The sequence below is a fragment of the Varroa destructor genome, unplaced genomic scaffold (assembly GCF_002443255.2).
Source record: "Varroa destructor unplaced genomic scaffold, Vdes_3.0 BEIS01000006.1, whole genome shotgun sequence".
Taxonomy (NCBI): Eukaryota; Metazoa; Arthropoda; class Arachnida; order Mesostigmata; family Varroidae; genus Varroa; species Varroa destructor.
The window spans coordinates 11,460,839-11,481,638 of NW_019211459.1; the positions used below are offsets into that span (position 1 = coordinate 11,460,839).

The following is a 20,800-nucleotide window of genomic DNA, read 5'->3' on the forward strand; positions in this document are numbered from 1 at the left end:
AGGCGTATTAGCGTGTATGAGAAGTCTAACTGTAGTCGTCTGCTCTTCACAAACCTATAATCTAAAAATGTTAAATTTAATCATCACAATTTGGTAAGCCTCTGTCTGTGCTTAATTCTAACCTTCTGTTCTTTCAACCGATTGCTGCCGGAATATACTAGGACTGGAGAATTTTTTATTTTAAAAAAATCTCACTTGTCTCATTTCATTATAAATATTATTTCGCTTTTATCGTTCTTTGTAGAAATTGATACGAAGAGCCTGTGCCTTCGTCCTAGAATAGACTATAAATCTAAGTCTACCATATAAAGTATGTAACTGCTCTGGTGAGTTTTTTTTGCGATTTAGCTAAAGATGAGCTCTTTAATTTATATAATAGTATACCCTTAGTCTTCTCAAAATCTTCTAAATGACATCAGCTTTGTACGTCAGACCTGAGTACTCGTGTCTGTTGTCCGCTCCCATGAACGGGATATCAAGCCCATCTTATTGTGATGATGTCATCGGGTAAAATGACCTCTTCTTAATACGATTATTATGGCCATCAATAGTTCCGAAGCAATTCCTAGTGACTTCGGCTACGAGTTACTATGAGCCTGCTCCATCAACCATAGCAACACCCGACGGCATTCACCAACCGTATTCGCAAAACTCGAAACATCTGTCTATTATTATCATCATCAATAGTATTACCCCCTTATTTCCGCTTGGTTTACTATTTAGTGCTGTGGAGCTTGCGTATCTGTGGCATCTTGTAACTTATTCCTTCACTTCAAGCTGAACCTCAAGTATTTTAGTCTGCTCTAGTTCTAGCTCTATGAAAAAAGAGATTGTTTGGCTTAATTATGCGTGATCCTGCGTTCATTTTGCCGCCTCATAGAGACTCATAGAGGCCTTCGGGATTTCTCTAACCATCACCATCACGCTTTTAACGTTTTGATCCAGATAGATATTTTTTTGTCAATAATTATTATTTCTATCTAGAAATTAAGTTAACCGACCATTAAACATTTTCTCTACTATAAACATTTATTTAGACAGGGTTTATAGACAGGCGTCGTGAAAGGTATGCGAACGTTTTCCTTTATGATACGAAATCGTCACCTACTTTTAACGCATACGTAAGTCCATGAAGAAGTTCTACGAGCTCATTTGCCTTAAGTATAAGAAGTAATTTGTTTCTGAAAAGCCGCTGTTTCCATCGAGATAACTGTCAAAATAGTCATTGGTCAAGTTTCACAGGCTTTTCAATTTATTGTAATATGTAATACCCGAGGTTTTTGAGTAGCTACGATAGATAGCCCCGTTTTTATGTGTATCTTTTTATATTTTTGCCCGGTCACGACTGAAATTAAGTGTATCCATTTTGTAGCAATTTTCTTCTGACTTGGATGACTTGATCAGTCGAATTAATGTCGAATCAAGCTCTTTCCTAAATAGTTCATTATTTATCTATATTTTGCCTTCTGGCAACATGTGATTTATACTCTTTGATCTTCTAATTTGATCAGTATGTTTTATTTCAGAAAAATCTGACACGGACTCTCTCAGTTTCTCTTCTTCTTACTGTTATTTCTGTACTCACTGTTTATATACAAATTTTTTGCCGGTGTTTCTATGGTTAGAATGGTCAGTACATGATCCGTTCTCTGCTCGCGTTCTGGATTCTCGGTAGGCTGACAAATGGCGTTCTGCCTTCAGATTTATTACTTGAAAATGGCTTTGTTCGAAATCCTAAAAAGACGTTATTTTAAGAATATAATTATATGACACTATAGAAACAATTAATTTTTGGCGCTTTTATTGCTGTCCACTGTATATTTATATGCATGTTTTCACTATCAAAGGCAGTCAATCGCTAGTGGAAAAAATGGTTAGCCGTAAATAAAGTTGACTTCAATGAAATTTAGCAGACACCCTTAGCCAGTCACAGTCACTTTCAGTATGCGTATACTTTATCTAATAGATATTGCCGATCGTCATTATAGGTCTCGATGTATGCGAGCAAGCCAGTGTTACTACATTTTCCCTTCCTTTAGAGACTTCTATAGGTTTTTCTTGTTTATATAACAAAAAAAAACAAACAAACAAACGTTCTCTCGATGTTTAGTGTGTGTTAAATTACTATATTACCGATGAGTTTTTATTTTTTCTCTAACGTTTCCTGCCATGTCAAGGCGACATTGCCGCGCATGCGCAAACTGATAGCGCAATTCGACTAAAATAACTACGACGACGATAGAAGTACTGAACTGTACATTTTTATGATGAATTCGCTCATCAACGATCAGCAAGGACACACGCTGGCAGAAGAAACCTCGCTTAGCGCGTCGTGGGAGGGATCACGAATCAGTTGCGTAACTCGAAAGCAGAAATAGCTAGCAAATAGAAGTTTGTGAAAGACACTAGGCCAAAGGTGCTGGTCACGCTGTTACTATACTGGAAGTGTTTGCCTATCGCGGTCTTAGGGACTGTCAACGCTGACTCGGCTGTTGCTGGTACGGCGTTAAAAGCTAGCACTGCAGTGTAACTCTAAAGGCGCCTAGCTACGATTAGAGGAAGCTAGCGTGAAACACGGATCGGCTTGTTTTCTTTGAGTGAGTCCCTGGGGCACGCCATATTTTCTTTCTAATCTAAAGGGTATCGACGAAAACCGTTGACTGTTTTCGTCCACCTACATTATGCATTCGCTTAACAAGCGATTTGCCTGCGTAGCAAAAGACATCATTTAAAAGCGTTTATATATAGCGAAAGCTCAAGTACTTTGTCTACGTTTCAACGTTTTTAGCTTTAGCTGTAAAGCTATAATGGATTGTTAATTGTATTCGTAAGTAGCATTTGAATAGCTCCACCGTTTCGTCTGTACACTGTGCGCTATTCAATGCGCGCTATTACCATACCGGCTGACAATGGCATCGACGATTTTACCTCCAAAAGCGATTTTTTTCCCTGACCAGAGCCCTACTGTGTGTCAATAGACCCAGCATCTTTTAGTTCCGTCCCAGCCTCTTGCGATGACGAGTAGAGGAACTGTAGCCTATTGCCAACTGGCAACCGTTTGGCGAGTTCCTTTCTTCTTCTCAGTCGTTTCTAACCTAATAAGAGCGCGAGAAATTGTTCCGAGTTTGACCGCGTCGATATCGTTGCGGGTTCGCTCTTCGCAGTTCCGTCTAAATCGATGTTATAAATAAACAGCTATTTTGCATGGACCGTTGACAATTCAACGATACTATGGTCCTATTGCGATATGATGTTTGGCTTCACTTCTAACGGTCAAGATCAAATAGGCAGAAGAACGACTGGGACTATTGTGTCCTTGAAACGTTCTCCACTAGACGATCGGTGAGAATAACTGAAAAAGCGCCACCCAATACGTTAGTCAAGTTGGACACAGATATAGATTTGCAGACCGAGTCGACGGATCGGCAGCTGGTAACCCGTGCAGTTGTAGCCATAACTGAAGGCGAACGATTGCTCGACGAGAAGTTGTTATTCTGGCCTGGCATGAAATTTCGCGAGGTCTTTTTGTCATCGCACCCGATACATTCGAATCAAGGATTCCCAAGTAAACAAGACATTGAACTCTAATCCTTTAGCAAATAGGTCTGTCGAAAAGATAGATGAGGCTGCTCCGATTGTTAAACTTAACTGTAAACTAATTAAAATCGTTCATTAGTTCTGTCCGTAGCATGCTACTTATAACTAAAATTAAATAAATGCGGTAACGTTCCGTTGGTTCTTGGGATTAAATATTAGTTTATTAATCTTCATTGGCAATTACGACGAGGCTGTGGTTTTATGAAATCACCGAAAAGGATTGTTTTTCCCGGACAATAAGACGAAAAGGTGATCATTTGAACGAGCCAATGGTGCGTAAAAAAAAAAATTGAAATTTCCACAACTGTTTTCGCCTAGGCATACATATATTTCAGCGGATAGAATGCAAAAGTCTTACTCGTACAGATATACGAATCTGTACTTCAGCGCCTCTCTACTTGACCTATTTAGTTCCTAGAGAGTGTCGGCACGAATTCAATCTAATTTAGTTTATTCCTCAAGCTGTGTTTGTGGCCAATGGTAAAAGTGACGGATCCTGCATTGCTGCCACATGCTCCCTCTAGAGGATTTGCGACTCTGCGTAACGAACCATCTTATAATGTGCTCAATAATAAATATGTATCACTGAATGTCACTCTAGGCAATCCTGTGAAAAACACAGTTCATTAGTAAACATATATTCTGCTACGAGTTACGAAATATATTCGCTACATCGTGTTCGTTTGCGTTAAACACAGCCGGCGCCAGTCTGACAAACAGTACCGGCCATCGTAACCGTCCCCACGTGGCACGTTTAGATAAACTAGTTGTGGTAGATAGCTCGTTATCGCTTGCTAACTACGACAATTATAGCTGATATGTAGTGACATTAGCTATTTCTGGGTCTGAATTAACGTAGGTACAATGGGCCAAATGTTCCTAGTGCTGTTCATTAACGAAACGCCTAGTCATTTGGTGATTGTATAATTGCTAGCAACAGAATACCTTATGTTAGGCCCAAAGTTTTTACTTGTCCCGCCACTTATTCGAAAAAGCCTTACTGGATGAAATCTGTATCTGACCGCCTCGAACCAACGGTCACTAAGTAATGAGCCAATGACTAAAAATAATAAGTTGAGCAGAAAAATGCTATAGTTGGGAAATTACACGAATGTTTACTACCTTGAATTTATTGTGCATTGAACCATCTAGTCCTTCTTTATTAAATGGTCATTTCTTTTTTGCGGTATTTTCCTAGAATGTACTAGAAAAAAATACGTAAATCAAAGGAAAGCTAGTTAGTTTTATGAATTTGTCAAATTTTCGCATACTGTGAGCAAATAACATGCTCCATGGGATTAAAGGTAGTAGTTTCATTCAATAAATTATGCCATAAAATAAATGTTGTAACTTGCGTATTTTTTTTTTTTGTAAGAACCCCCGCAACTCTCTACTAGTTGTCTTGGATCAGAGCTGCTGACCGACAGAATTACGCAGTGCGCCTTGTTTGCACAATATGCTTGTGTAGCATAGGAAAGAAAATGATGCCATGAACCTGGAATGTCTTTTAGAATAATGTAGGTAGTTAGTGAAAACATCGAACTCTCTATTTTATTTTTGCTAGCCATGCCCATTGAACCAAAGTTCTTGAGGCCGGATGGGGGACCAAAAAAATTGATAATGGTTACATGAAATCAACCCATTCAACTTGAGCAAATTGACACAATATACGAAGCAACGGTAAATAACGGGACAACAGTCCCTCAGAGCGCACTAATCTGGAGAAATCAAACATTGTTTTTCTAGGCCTTAACCCAGCATTTGTCCCTTTGTTAGCTTTACGGGTAAGAACTGTTTAAGTTACAAACATGTCTCTAAGTTAAACAGGTAATCAGGTATGACCGCACTATCACGGAGACTTAGCACGTGTATAGGCATGCTGCTATTGCTGTATCAATGCTAACTTGCTCCGTCTAACAACCCGCCATTACTAACAATTACCGTACATGCGTATTTTTTTACTTTTAATCTTCTCAACAGAAATAATACATTGGCAAAATACGCAACGTTTGAAACTCGGCTTTACCTAAAGCGTAGCTGAAAATTTCATGTTTATAATAAAGGCTACTTTGACAAAAACTACAAGGCCAACGTTTGCCAAATTTGACTAAATGACTCATTAAAAAAATAAGAAAAAATTCTGCTTGGCATCCCTAATGATTTCTGCATGAAGGAATTTCATTGACGCTATACTTTATATTCTGTTTAGAAAAGCTGTTTTTCTCGCTTTGGACAATCTTAAGTTTTATAGCTCGGATATATCAGATTTTTGTTGATCCGTACATTCCAACAAAGGTTTTTTGCCTTTTTTCCTTGCCCACCAAAACATATTCTCACATACCGTATCTACATAGTGATGACATGACTTTTTTCAAGAACGGAAGCTAAATTGCTATATAAAAATACGCGCGAATGGCAACAGCTACGTGCGTTGTATGTGACTGATAGACCAGCTGATAGCGGTCGTAACTCTCCTAACGCGTTGGGCACAACCAGTGCAGGACAGCTGCAGTGTTGGAAACTACCCAGAGTCACTGCTGCTATTTTATCCTATAGCGAATCTCGCTCAAAAATTGATCGCAATGGCGCGTTTTCGGAATGGAGAGTCAGCCATGTTTTTTTCGAAGCAGAAGTATAGCAACGTGAACGTTGAAGCGATTATTCAGAATAATTAGTAGTGTGCTTGTAAGAAACTAACGCTAAATTTAAATGCATTTCAACAAAGTTACCTGAATTTTCTGTTTTGCCTAAGGGAACTTAGTTGGTTGGTAAAAGCCTAGGGGAAGAGGTGAAGAACCGGTCTTTTTCTCATGCGAATTTGGTAGCCTGCAAGTTGGAATAATGCCGCTAGGCTAGAAAAGAGTGTTAAAAGTTATATTAAGTTAGTTACCTCGTAGGCATATACTACGATCAAAACAAAATTCCAATTATCGTGTTTCAGTCGATTCTAACTTAAGTTGAACATGGCCTTTGTTAAGCGAAAACTTCAAACAAACTAACACTAAGTGAGATTCTGCGACAATCCTCATTATTTTCCCCGAGGCAACATATTACAGGTAAGTGAGATGGCAGCATTACAGTTATCGGAACAGCCCTTTTGCAAATACTAAAAGTGGGAATAGAATTTTTTTTGTCAATTTAAAAAGCTTGGCAGCACATGATCCGCATACACGATGGCCTGATTCTGAGCTCCAGTTGGAATTGGAGGGTACCACTTACTATAGCGAATCCTCGTCAAATAATGCTAGCCTTCACTTGAGATCGCTCGTGTTTATTCCGCTATCTATTTTGACTCCGTTGCTTTCTTTCTAGTTGTTAGATTCCCCCACAAATCTTCCCTTGGATTGCAAACCTGACTGTCCTCGTTTGCGTCTCTAAGGCTTCTAACTGTTTGCTTTCCTAGAGTTCGCCCTGTATTTGAGGCGTAACTGGGTCAGCTTCATGCAGTGTGGCAGTAGCTGACTATGAAGCAGCTGAAACTACTTGGCCGGGCTTTTATTGGTTAGGTTTTGATTTCGCCTCATTATCTTTACCTGGTTTAACTAAGCTTTTAGCTTTGCAGATGCCTCTTTTCAGAGCCGGCGGTACCGTCTTTGAGGTCTCTACGGGCACGGACAAGGAAGTCTACAGCCTCTACGCTACCTTGCATCTGTTAAGAATCAAAACCAGAAAAGGTTTTGATTTTATTGTCAGCTTTTTGATCGTGGCGCTGAGAGGGTTCGGTTCCAGTCGGGTCACAGTAAACGGTTTGCCCTCCATTGCATTATTACCATCGCTGGAATAATACAGTGATTATAATGGTTTAGAAATATGGCTTATCACGCCTAATGCGTTGCGCTTCCAGGATCGTATACATGCTTCGAACAGAAGATTTCGAGTCAGCTGTAACTTAGGGCTATGGTCTGGGCATAAGCTTAGTTATTTGGAGATAAATAACTTTTCCGTGAAAAAAAGCCATAAGTCATCTTTTAAATTAACATTGGGACGTATCGATGTAGTCGAGATACATTTGTTGCGATTTATTTACAAATCACCCTGTTATCATGTAGGCCGAGTTTAGTGGACCCGGATGAGACTGGCCGCGCGACTAAGGCCAAAGAAAAGAAAATACCCTACTTCTGTTTCTGCATTCCGAAGGCTTACGCCGAGTCCTGTCTCCTGATGAAAATTCGAAGCAACGCTAAACGACAGTATCACAAGTTAAAAGGAACAACAGAGGCTCAGCATATGAGAATACGTTTCGATTATGTTGTAATTGTTCCTTTTTCCATTTTTAAATTCACCTTGATAACACGTTGATAAACGGAAAGTTAAACCATTGGGAGTCACTCTGGCACATATCTTCATTCAAAGGCAAAACGAGGGTTTCTTGAACTTTCAGCCTACAAGTCAAGGTAGACCGTCACAGAGTCCGGTCCCTCTTTGGATTATACAACAGGTGTTTTTCTTTCGAACCAATTATCTATCATTCTTCCTAAGTCCTATGGTCACTAGAGATGCAGCACTATGTTCAGAACGTTCCCTGAAAAACAAAAACTTCGCTGCCGATCAACTTTTCCATTCATTTTTCTCAAGCCAGTTTTAAAGGGTTGTTGTTTAATGCGCTACCTTTCCAACAGCGTTATCGTGCGCGTATTTCCTAAGATTTCAGTTTCCGTTAACGCTTCATTTGTACAGGCGGCCATTGGCGCTGTTTACCACTTCAGCATGCGAAATTATTGAGCTAGGACATATGCACGTAAATCGTTGAGCTACATCATGATGCACATGGAACGGCCCATGAGGCAGCCTTACTAGGACCAGCGCGAGTCCCTCAACTATATTAATAGCCCAAATAATGGTTGTCTGTAACGAGGCGTAATCTTCTCTATCTATCTAATAAAATTCTTAACAAATCGAATCAATTTATTACTAACGTTGAACAGCAGCGTGCAATCAAACGTAAGCTGAAATGTTACGTTTTCGAAAAAACGGAAGACGCAAAACGTTACCTAATAAACTTATACAGATACATATAGTTTTAGGCTTATTTATTTCTATTACATTTGTTTCTAAATTACACGGACGAAATGGCTCCTGCTTCTGTCATAAACTCTACACTATCTTGCTAATAATACTGAGCAATTTGATCATATGGAGCGGAAAGACAATATATATATATATATATACGCAAGCGGCCAGGTCTAGTCTCTACAAAGTACGTAGTATATTTAGCTGGTATTGACTAAAACGTCTGGTTTATGCCATGCGCTATTGTAGATTGACATAAATAGAAACCATAGAGGCTTTCAAAAAACGAAAAAAACTTGACCGATAAAAATAAATATATACAGGGTGAATTTTGTAGAAAGTGGGTTTACAGTTGTTCATATTTGTGAGATATATGAATATAGTTAGCTCAAATCATAGTTTAACGATGCCAGTTATTTGCGGTAGGACAACTGCTTAGTAATTGGCTTAAGGCACTTTGTTATTATTAAGGCTGCAGCATGATCTGGCCATTAGGCGGTGTCGTTACGTCGTTACGCGTGGCAATTTCGGCTCAGACTTTCAGCTATTACGTACATCGTCAATATAACCGTCAGATAGAACATCTAGCTTTTTTATGCCCTCATGAGTTTCGTAGCTCGAAATAGAATCTATAAAGAAGCTACATAAGTTCTGCACAAGCAAAGAAAAGATTAGGTTCAGAGTATTACTAGCGTAAGTATATATGACTATTTAAGGTTACCATATAAATCGGTGCAGGACGTTATCTTTAGGGGCAAAAATCGGCTCAGTCTGACATAGGTACTACAGCGTATTATCTACGTATCAGGGAGGTACACATTTACCATCAGTCTGACCTAATCTAAATGTTACTGCTCTCAGCTGCAAAACCGATCATGGCAACTACACAGAAGAGTATTAACCTTGTAAGTTTATGAGATAGAAAATGAGAACGCGTACGAGCAAATTTAAAGCGGCAGACTTCTCGCACGAATCCAGTTCCTTCGTTTCGGAAGGCATTTAGAATTATCTACGCGACTTTAAATAACTGCGTTATGCGATCGTCGAACGCTTAGCCTAATATAAATAAACAGCCGCCAATCTATATATCTACGATGTAACCAAAGGCTGATACAGGCGTTAGAGCCTTCTATCGGGTAGATTATACTTATATTATTCAATCTAGTTTAACAGACTTAACTATATATACAGTGCTTAAATCTAGCTGCTGTCAATGAAGTCATTAATCGATATCAGTCTCTAAAAACGTTGGCGTGAATCATAGGTCTACCTTTGCCAGTTGTAAATCTACATGTTTTGCCTTATCGGCTTCGAGTGTCAAAGCAAACCTTTCAAAACTGTTTGCCCCTCGTCGTCTGTCTGCGTATCCGTCAATAACCGAATATGACGGTAAACAAAATCTATTTCATAGAATAATTTGACATTTGTTCTACACAGGAATATATATATATATATATATATCTGGATAGGGGCATGCGTACCCACATGAATCAAGCCTATGCAAAACTGCTCTCTCATAATGTTCTAAAATTCTTATTTTATACTATGCTTGTTATTAGAGAAGAAAGTCATATGACCAATACGCTGAGCGTTTTTTTTACTACTTCACTAGGGGCCGACTGGCGTATCTGCTTGTACGCCTACAAATTTCCGATGCCTTTAGAAGGCTTTCATTGTGAAAGCTTGAATGTTGTGTCGGAATAACAATCTTACTATAATACGTTATAAAACAAACAGGAAAGAAAGGCTCACATATTATCAGTAAAAGAAATACGGTAAATACAAAACGTAATAGAGCTAGGTGCGTTTTGGCATTTGGATGGCCCAATTTCCAACAATCAAATTTAGAGTTTGTACTGCTAACTACCGTATTAGATGTACAATAGATACTGTTCGATCCTAAAAAGTGCAGGAGCTGTGGAATTAGAGGAGCAAGTTATATAATTACGTATAATTGTTGTGTGATCATTAGATAACTGAATCGTGTCGCTGCCATATTTCAAAATGGTCTCGCGTTAAGGAATAATAGCCAGCAACCCAGAGATCTGATCAGAATGAGCCGTACTGTCAGAGAGTACATATTCGTTCAGGTCACAGATAGGTAGCAACATCGTTGTCCTTCTGATTGGCACTTTTAAGCTCGTCATTGACGCAGCTTGGGCTTTGCCTACCTCCGCGAATGACTACGCCTTTTCTGAGGCCAGATTTTAGCATATTCGAGCTAATTAGAAGCTTCTGTAAGTTGTTCCGAATTAGGTCTCTGCACAATTTACTAACACTAACGGTAGAAGCTAACCCCACGTATCCGATCCTAATATTAGGTTGAACCTCTTTTTAGAAATGTCTCGCTTTCCTAATACCAGCTAGAGAGGCCATTGTTACCACGAGCGCCATCTGTTTTTAGTCTATTCGATTGTCCTGTTAGGCCACTGACAAAAATGGCTTTTGTTCATGCAAACTGCGTAGCATTTTTGTGTCGTTGGCGGAACCTAAGGCAGCGATCTTCTTTCTGTCCTTTTTTCAGCCAGACGCTGGGCCGTCCAAGTTATCCTGCGGCCACTATTAATGCAAAGCACTATATACTGTCCATTGTTTCGGTTAAGACTAATCAAAATCGATGAGTTAGAACTTGCCTGGGTACAATATACCTGGCGCTTCGGATGCGTTCTTGTAAGCAATCTTGGCTAGAAAATGATCTGCCGTAAAGGGCAGCTCACTCTTGCTTTCTTGTACAATGGAAGCTTGTCTACACTGATTGTTGCGTATTGACTAAAATAGATACGAAAAGAAACGCGAACGATCAATCACGCCACGCTAGATAACACGTTACCGTACTACATGTGCAATACCAACAATTCTATTGGTTGACGTTTCGCTATCACGCTAAAATATCATAAATGAATATTTTTTCTCATGAAAATAAACATAAACGCTGTTATCCAGCTAACAGCGACAGGCGCATCTTTTGACTACGCGGAAGTTTTGGTCGGAGTCCTTGAAGTCGCCTCCGGGGTCATTAGACATTGCATGGATACGGGCCGCCGTAACCACGCAATCGAACGGTCCAAGCATGTCGAAATAACCAAATTGGCAGTAAAGTTGGTTCAATCTATACGCGTGTACACAACCGGTAGTTACGATAGCGAGCCGACAATGAGAGAATCGGTAGAGGTTTTTTTCCTTGTGAGATTTGGGTCAGGGTGTGCACATGCAGGACACCATGTTTTAACGGGACAAATGATGCCAGCACATCGAGCTAACTGATCGTATTTGTTCAGGTGGTCCGCTAGTTTAATTTTACTAACCTTGTTGATTGATACATTGAACGAGCCGAGCTTCGGTTTTCTGCCGTTTATTCTGTTCAATTTAGAAATCACACCAGTATCACTCCACAGCCGTGTCGGCTGAACTTACTTTGTAACATGTAGAAAGTTCCTGATTTGATCGACAACTATTTTATGAGTAAGTTCTTTGTCACATATTTTCTAATCGGTGAACTGAAGATTACCGTATTAGAAAACAGGTAGAAATAAAAGAGTCGCAATACGTCAGCCGGCTGGATTGAATCATACATCAATGTAGATTATAATGCGTCACATATAACGGCTCTACGGTGTGCTTTTACGGGTTACTGTGCGGATTTAAGATTTAATGCCTCATCAATAATCATTACTATTTGAAGGGTGTCCTACTTCGGCTGAAGCATGGCTTCATGGAAAATGGAGCGTCCTGGAAATGCTCGAGTTGAGTTCAATTCAAGATTGATATCGTATAAAGGAACATATCAACTGGGCTAAACCGCCCCTGCTAAGCACGGCTTTCAGTTCACAAAAGTCGGATTCAGAATTTCTGAGATATGAAATAACTGCTGTATTTTATATTCAGATATAACTGGGAAGTACTAACAAAATAGCATCTGTGTATTTATTGAGTTGGAACGAAATACCGTCTGCGTTTTGTTCATTACCACGAAGACTGTCACGCAGGCAGACAGACACAATTAACTCAGTTCCCTCAGACTTAATGAATATTTAAGGTTAACCGCTGTTGATTCGGGCTTAAGATCATCACTTCTGTCAACTGGCTGACCCCTATTGTCAGACAAATCCCCAGATCATTGACTTCTGCAGATTGCCTTCTAGAAATTATTTTATATAATATATAATAATTTTACAGCAATGCTAGATGGCAATTTGTATATACGTCATATAATATAGGTAGCAAATGGCTTTACAACAGTACGAAATAGTGGTCGTGCAAAACATTGACAGACCTATATAATAATCAGGTCCACAGTGAATTCGTCATGCTCGTTTTGTTGATTTGTTGTTCCATTGGGTACAGTAACAACGCATGAGCACTTCCAGCTATTCAGCGATCGATGTATAGCTCAGAAATAGTAAGGATAGGCAAATTTCTGCAGTAGCAACCCTAGTAATCTCATGTTTATCCGTAGGACCAGTTTCAGTTAAGTGTTCTATCTTCCAACACGCATATCTTAGCTCAAACGGAACGATCCAATTTACACCTGTTGGACGCAACGGTCAAGCAAGATCTATTCGCAAAATGTCGAAATGAGTTCGTACTAGATGCCGTTAGCTAGCCTTGGAGCACAACGGTAGCCGGGGGATTTTTGGAGAAGGCCAATGTAATTGCGTCTTCATTTCAGGTTCATTGTTACGTTTACGTTCGTTTGTCGAAAAAACATATAGCTTTCATTTCGGTTTTATGCCACCTAAAGAAGAAAATTCGCACGTGCCCCCGTTTTTTCGAGCAACTCATTTATCAGTATGAGAATTCTTTGAAACCAGTACAGTATACTTATGGTACAAAGCCCCTCCGCGTCGACATATACGAAGGAGTGAAACACATGTGCCACATTAATAGTGACATCACATTTGATTTCAGGACAAGCTTTGAAGCAATTTACATTAAACCCTTTATTGTTCGTGCTTTCTCTTACGCAACAGGTTAATTCGCAGTTATCCGCGCTGAGCAATGGCAACCAGCAAATATCAAGACCCGCTCCAAAAATACAGCCGCATATGGGAAACAGCATTAATAGCGGCAAAAATTAATTTAAAATAACGGCCGCTGTTCATCAGCGTTGTGAAGCTATCGAGCTTCGCATCGTCAAGGCCATCGTCGGGAAGATTAAACGTGTGCCGCAACCCCGCCACAGGCGATTGGCCAGCTGACCACGGATCCGGCTTCTTCTTGAACGGCTTCCACCTGTTGAACCACCGAAAAACGCACCGCTGAAATATTCGTTCGTTTTTCTAACTCTTTTCCGCCAGCCAACACGCGTTTCCGAACCAGTTGCAACGTTTTCAATCTGTCCAGCTTATCGGCGCTGCCTTATCGTTACGCCAGTGAAAATATCGAGTTGACTACTTTGTTGTCCTATGCGACATTGTTTTTCTCTGGGACGTATATCTGTGTGTCTGCATACGTGCGATTTACCTCTATACGAATCTAGCTTTCTCTATGCTCGAGTCCCGGGAACGCTTTTACTGAACGCGATTTGGCTACAACGGCCACGGCGCCGTTACGCCGCCATGGTCATCGCGCAGCGCCGCACACTCCCATACTCTACCGCGAGGCAAGTGTAAACATGAACGCCGGCTGAAAGCTTTGTTTCCAAGGGGGGCAGAGGAGAGGGCGTTTCCCCCACATTTGTACTAAATGCAACGGTGCAATACCTGCTGTTACCCCTCTGGTAGCAAGCAATCAGTGGCAGCTTTAAAAGTTAGTGATCTGCTGTTGTTGACATTGTGGTTTTCAAGTCGGTACTTGGTCGAACCGTTGACTATGAACAGACGGCCGGTCACTAGTAAAATCGTATTTAGGCAAAAATAGCCGCTTCTGACGTTTAATGCTGGTCCTTGCTCCTTTAGTATTCATCGGAGGCGCAATTGTAGACTGGCATGATGCCATGCATGACCTGGTCTAATCAGGCAGTCAGACGAACAATGTTATCGTGGTGTAATAACGGCGGCGCCCAATTTAATAGAAGATCTGCATAGAAGGATATAAGCTTAAGCGGGGGAAAAACGATGGCAGATTGAGTTGAGTTGATTTCTATATGAGGAAGAAATGTATCAGTCAAATTAAGGGCGCGGTAGCTATCGCCAAGGCATGGCTGTTGTATCGTTGTTTTAGCCCTCCTTAAGCAGCCAGTACTAATGAGTAGAAATGGACGACTTTAATACGTGTACCTGTTTGACCTCACACCGAAATAAGCGTGCGAGCTCTCTGTTATCCGCTATAATCACCAGATAGTACTCCCACAATACAGCGTTTTTTCAAACATATTGACAACCTCTTAACAGAAAAACTATTTAAAGCTCAACGTGTTTCTCGTTGAAACCTCATATACTCACATACCCCAGTGACTCCTATAACGGCAGGATAAGTATGTTTTTTATGACATTTGTATGGCATGAAACAATTGATCATACTTCGATTGAAGATAAAGGAACTGAGCCAGCGAAGAGAGTTCGAAGAGTTCACAATGTCACGACCTAATAGATGCGAAGCACTACCTTAGAGACAATGACGCTTTTAGGGAAATAAGCTTCCCAATCCTAGCTGTTCAGAATCTGATTAAATACATGACAATATTATGAAACCGAGGTAGCGTGTAAGATACCTAGCAGCTACCTGTAATTTATCCAGCACGCTTCCAACGATCACTCAAGGTATTTTAATCTAAGATACACTATTACTTTCGTCATGTTATTCGGCGGCCTATCTAACGAATAGCGCCTACTATTTATAGTGGGAAATAATAGTAATATCTTAATAAAACGTGTAACAAGAAAAATGCAAGGATAGGAAATGTCTATTCAGCGCTGACTAAGAAATAAGGCAAAAAATAATTTTAAAAAGCATTAATAAAAAATTGACTGTAAATGCGTCTAGGTTTTGCTTGCCAAAAGGATGCTATCTCTAAACGCCGATGCAGTTTAAAAACAGCGAACTTGGTTAGCACGTTAAGGGTCTAAAACGACTTGAAAAGTTGAAAGTCCATAGATATTTCTGAGACAATAAATAAAATTCGAAATGTTTTTGTATGACACGCTTACTTGTTCGGATGTTTGTGGCCCATCTTAACAGGCAACGAGGTCATAAGGTGTTTGCTGGCTTTTTTCTTCAGAAACTCTTAGGCGGCGTCCAGCGACTTCGGATGGCACATTGGATTGGGGTAGACCCTCCAAAATGCCACCTTTGCTTGACACTAACCCTGAATTAGCCATGTCGTTTTAAAGGTCTGTTGAATAAAAGCCATAAAAGTTCAACGAGATCCACCCCGCATAACCTTTCTTCTGGCAAGTTTTTGATGTTGTACCGAAGAGGCAACTGCAAGAGCTTGTGCTCATAGGAACAGCAGCCTCAATAAGTACCTCAAAAAACCTAGTAGATGGGTAGATGAGAAGCAACAGGCCATGTTCGCAGAATGAAATAATATTTTATGAAATGAGGACGACTAAATAAAACCCAAAAACTTGAATGGGAGTTAAATGGCCACGAAAGTAACAGCAGGCTTTATAAAGAAAACGGGGATACAAAACATCCAAGAATGAAGCTTGTCGAGAGACATGTATTCGAATCTAGCGATTTGTTAGAACCGGCTGTACATTAAAACTAACTTAAAGCCGTTGTTGCATGTTACACAATGAAAAATAAGCCCCCGGCTTTGTCTCTGCAGAAAATAAACTAACAAAAGACGGCCCAAAGTAAGCTCTGCGATACTGCAATCCCTCTGATATTAATACATTTAAAAATAATTATGACTGTTAGTAATAACAATTGTTGCTTGCGTAGGACCCGCGACGCTATCCTAAGGCGTTCACTATATCGACTCACTCTCGTTGTTACGAGGTATTACAGTGGTAATTTTTGGCTTTGTTGTATTTACGGCCTTATAGCCGCCGTATTTAACACAGTGCGTTGTGCCCTTGTTTCTACTATATAAGCGGCGGATTTGAAACTGTTATTTGTATATATATAAACATGTTGCCCATTGCATTGTAAAGGGAAATAAGAAGAGACCGAATCGTCGGCGCTGAGGGACCAGCTACTTTGAGGGTAGACGAGGTGGTCGGTTAAGCTACAAGGATTAGGGCCACTGTGGAGAGTTCAAGAAAGAGCTAACCTGGAATACAGACGGTTTTAAATTATATGTTGGGTCCAATATGTGGGAACACGGCCAAGTTTTACGACGCGCACCGATATATATATATATATATATATATAGGTATATATTGCGTGTACAGAATCCGTGTTGATTCTAGATAGAAACAACAGACTCGTCATGACGAGCAACGGTGCGTCGTTTTAGGGCATTGAGGTAAGGACAACTATTATCTAATATGTATGTGCTGGGCGCGGCGTAAACAAGATTATGGATCAGAATAACTTTCATCGACGCTATCCTTCGTCGTAACTGAATACGCGCTGACGAAAGGCGCGGGATCATGTAACCGCAAAGCATAACGAAAAATTAACGACAGAAAGAAGAGTACTTCAGATCATTCGGTTCTGTCCGAAAGAGCATTTCCGATGATCTATCTGGTTTGGGTCAAGCGGGACGTTAGCGAAGAAGCTGAATGTGGCTAGGTGAACGTTGTTACAGATTATTCACGACGACCTCAGATGCACGGCATATGTTACAAGGGTCAGACGGATGCTTTGATCGGTATCATTTTTGATTCAGCTTTTCCAAAAGTGAATTAATAGGTATTTTTCGATTTTCCTTCGACGAAAATTTCTCCATGATGCAAAAATCGACAGTAGAAACAACTGTTAGTATCGGCGAAAGAATTTCTCTGCGTGTTCTGCAACGCCTCGTGCAAACGTAGAGAGGAAAGCCACAGTCTTTGAACAAGACTCGTCTGATACGATCGGTGCAGGCTTAACTGCTTGAGAACATGATCATGTACGGCCGTCGAGTAGCTCAGATTTGAACCCCTAAAATTACTATGCATAGAGCATTTTGGAGCTAGAGTCGAGGATACCCGGCCTGACAGTACCGACTCGCTATCAAACGGGCGTTCGCCTACCTGCTATCGAAAAAGTCAACAAGGTGCGTTCGCAAACAAGGGATTCTGCAGTAAATATTTTACCAAGTAAATAATACCGATTAAACATAGATAATCGATATGGCCATCAAAAATTAGGTGTTCAGCGTGCGTGCAATATTAAGTGGTGAAGCGTACGCTGGGCGTCACCCACTCTTGTAAATGGGTCATTGATTGCAGTAACATATCCTTAGGAGAGGACTGAATCACCCGAATTGATCGCGCAGTTTGAGCAGTCAAGGCACAGGTGGTGGCAAAAACGCTGTATCGTTGAAGAATTTGATATCACCGTCTATATGGAATACTGAAGCAGTATTCTTTCATACGTAAGCCTTTTAAACGGTTTTGTGTTACTGGCTATTGTTTTTAACGTGAAATGACAAAAAGGGTGGCCGGATGAGAGGATACACTTGGTAGGACAGTGCATCGTTCCTGCGAGAAGTTCATCTAATGCGCGCTGGCTTGCGCCAAAAACATCTACTGGGAGTCGATACAACTGGTCCTAACTCATAGAACATTTCATTAACATATGAAAGCGCTCTTAGGGAGGGATTTGGTGATAATCGGGGCTGAACGAAATGCACGAGTTAGACAAATGCACTTTAAACGGGATGAAGTCTAAGAGTGTAGAATTTGCCCCCTAAACATCGGAATATCATATGAGGCGGATTGAATTCAAATTACGTCGCGTCAGACTTTCCATTTTTCGATAAAATACGAACAATAGAAATCGTTCTTCTGTTCGACTCTGGGATCGTATCACGCGCGCTTCGCTCACAGATGTTTGAAGTACTACTACAGAGCGGTACTCTCTTCTGCCGCAGAGAGAGCGACTTCGGGTTAGCGACGGAGTACTTTTCTGCAACTCTTAAAGCGACACTAACCCCCAGATAAGACTCTTCCCATATAATTCCTCATTTTATTATTTTAGCAACAGGTTTAATAGGTCTTTCAGTCTACCGGAACGCATAGCTGCATTGGGCCGCCAATAGCACACATATGAAAATAACACACACCGTCACAATCGACTATAGGACGTACGAAGGGACGAACGACGATTTTGCTGCAGTTTTAATTTATTTAAATTTATTTTTTTGTTTTTAATTTTTTTAAATTTAAATATTTAAAAAAATAAAATAAATTTAATTAATGATGATTGATCTGGAGGTCATGGAAGCCATTGAGAAAGACCGAGAGAGCCACCGTTGGACGAGCTACAAATGCCTCGTAGCCGATTCTACCTCTCAGTGGGGGCGATAGCCATCGTTTAATTGGAATGCAACGGCGAGCGAAAGTGCTAGTACGATACCTAACTACCCGGCTGTTTTTGACCCTTGCGTTTGATACTGTTTCGTTAGTATTATTAGGTAATTCGCTTTCCCCAATGGCATAGCATACCATATGCATGTAAACATATAGTCCTGTTATTTCTAAACCGCAATGTGTCAGAATTACGAAAAGGATTATGCTGTATTAAATATCGGCCCTATACGGCCATGTGTATGGTTGTATGACCAGATCGGAGGCTAATTTGTTTGTCATAGAAGCAGTCTTCTGCGTGCAACCCCGCGAATGTACGTGTACACTGTAGCTGGGTTTCGCACTTGATTACTATAAGTACTAAGCACTAATTATTATTATAAGTATGCTCAAATAAAGGTAACGTCTCCTTCTTTTATTTCTTCTTTTCTTCGATATCTCCTTTATTTCTCTCGGTTGTGGGGTGAGGCTTAAGTAACACTAAGAAGGTATCATACGGTAGTCTTGCATAGATTACATGTTCGAATCTGGCTATAATCGCAAAACATCTTGCGGAGATTTTTCTCACAAAAGAACCTATATAGTAATATAGGTTATCTAACTGACACATACCCTAAACGTAAATACGACAGACTAACCTAGAGCCCGCAAAGGTACAAATGTGAATGACACAAGTAATGTAGACCTGTGCTCGAAAAATGAGGGTCTGAGATGTCGCAGACACGTGACAACGTCTAGAAGCAACATAGCGCAACCAATTCCAGTCACGTTAAGGATCTGTGGCTACAAGGTTTTGCATGCGCGGCCCATGGTATCTTTCGTAACGGTGTCGTGTGAGTCTCAGGAGCCGAAAGCCCTGGGGCACCCTAGGCCGAAGCTCAGTTAACGAAAAATCTCAAGACTTTTTTTTTATCGATCAGCTGGTTTTAGCTTTGCTCAAGTGCAGTTCAAAGTAATGCTTACAGCATAACTTTACGGTGGTAACATTAGTATTCCCTTCCGTTTTTTTTTGCCAATTATAAACTGAGCAACCTCGTATCTCCTTGTCTGGTAAATTTTTGGATGCCTTGAAAAGGAAACATCCTAAGTGATTACCTTTAAGGGCTATAGTTGACGTAGGAGTGGACCTATTCGGATGACCCTGTCGTGGATTGTATGCGGGAGCAAGCAGAGAAACCTTTTTGTGCTAAATATATATTTACTCTAAACAAAAACAGAGACGCTAAAGTAGACCAAACTCTCTTAAAGATATTTCCTGACAAATTGGGTCTAAGTTGAACAGACTTTTTGGGGCTTAAATTTATGGAGGTGAGGACGTGGGAACTTAGATTCGCACTCATAGTGGAAGTTAAATTGCTTAAGCAGAGGTTTCTTAGTACCGGATACGTGATGTTCTATAAGATATCTGGAAAATACATCGATTACAGTCCCCAATAAATCGCAAGCGTCAAAATACCGGTATTACACCGACCCATAGTCGAAGAAGGCGTTCTAATGGCAGTCAGCAGAAATCCCTAACGAGGTAAAGATACGGTCACAGCTATTTGCTACCTTTCTGCAATAAACCGGTTTCACCAAGACAACAACGTAAATAAATAATTTTGTTTGTGCTATACACATCTTGTGTAACATAAACAATATCGTGTATATATATATATATAACGGAATATGAAGAAGTAAATAGCTTAGCTTCTTTAGACAAACATTTAATAGGAAATTTCGTCGGAGATCACCTGAATGAAACGCTTAAGCTCTATTAATAAAAAAAGTGGCAAAAGAGGAACCGTAAATAGTTGGTTTTTTGACCTATAATTGAGCTGTCTTGCGTAGGTTAAACAGCAGAAATGATA

At 40.3% G+C, this 20,800-nt stretch overlaps 1 long non-coding RNA gene across 1 annotated transcript in view; it reads left to right on the forward strand.

Moving 5' to 3' along the window:
* LOC147754855 (uncharacterized) overlaps window positions 1-16,492 on the forward strand; it is a 39,889-nt gene extending 23,397 nt beyond the window's left edge. The window contains exon 7 of the long non-coding RNA XR_015329590.1: window positions 13,578-16,492. This is a non-coding gene — a long non-coding RNA (uncharacterized LOC147754855). The remainder of the gene's footprint in view (window positions 1-13,577) is intronic.
* The last annotated feature ends 4,308 nt before the right edge of the window (window positions 16,493-20,800 follow it).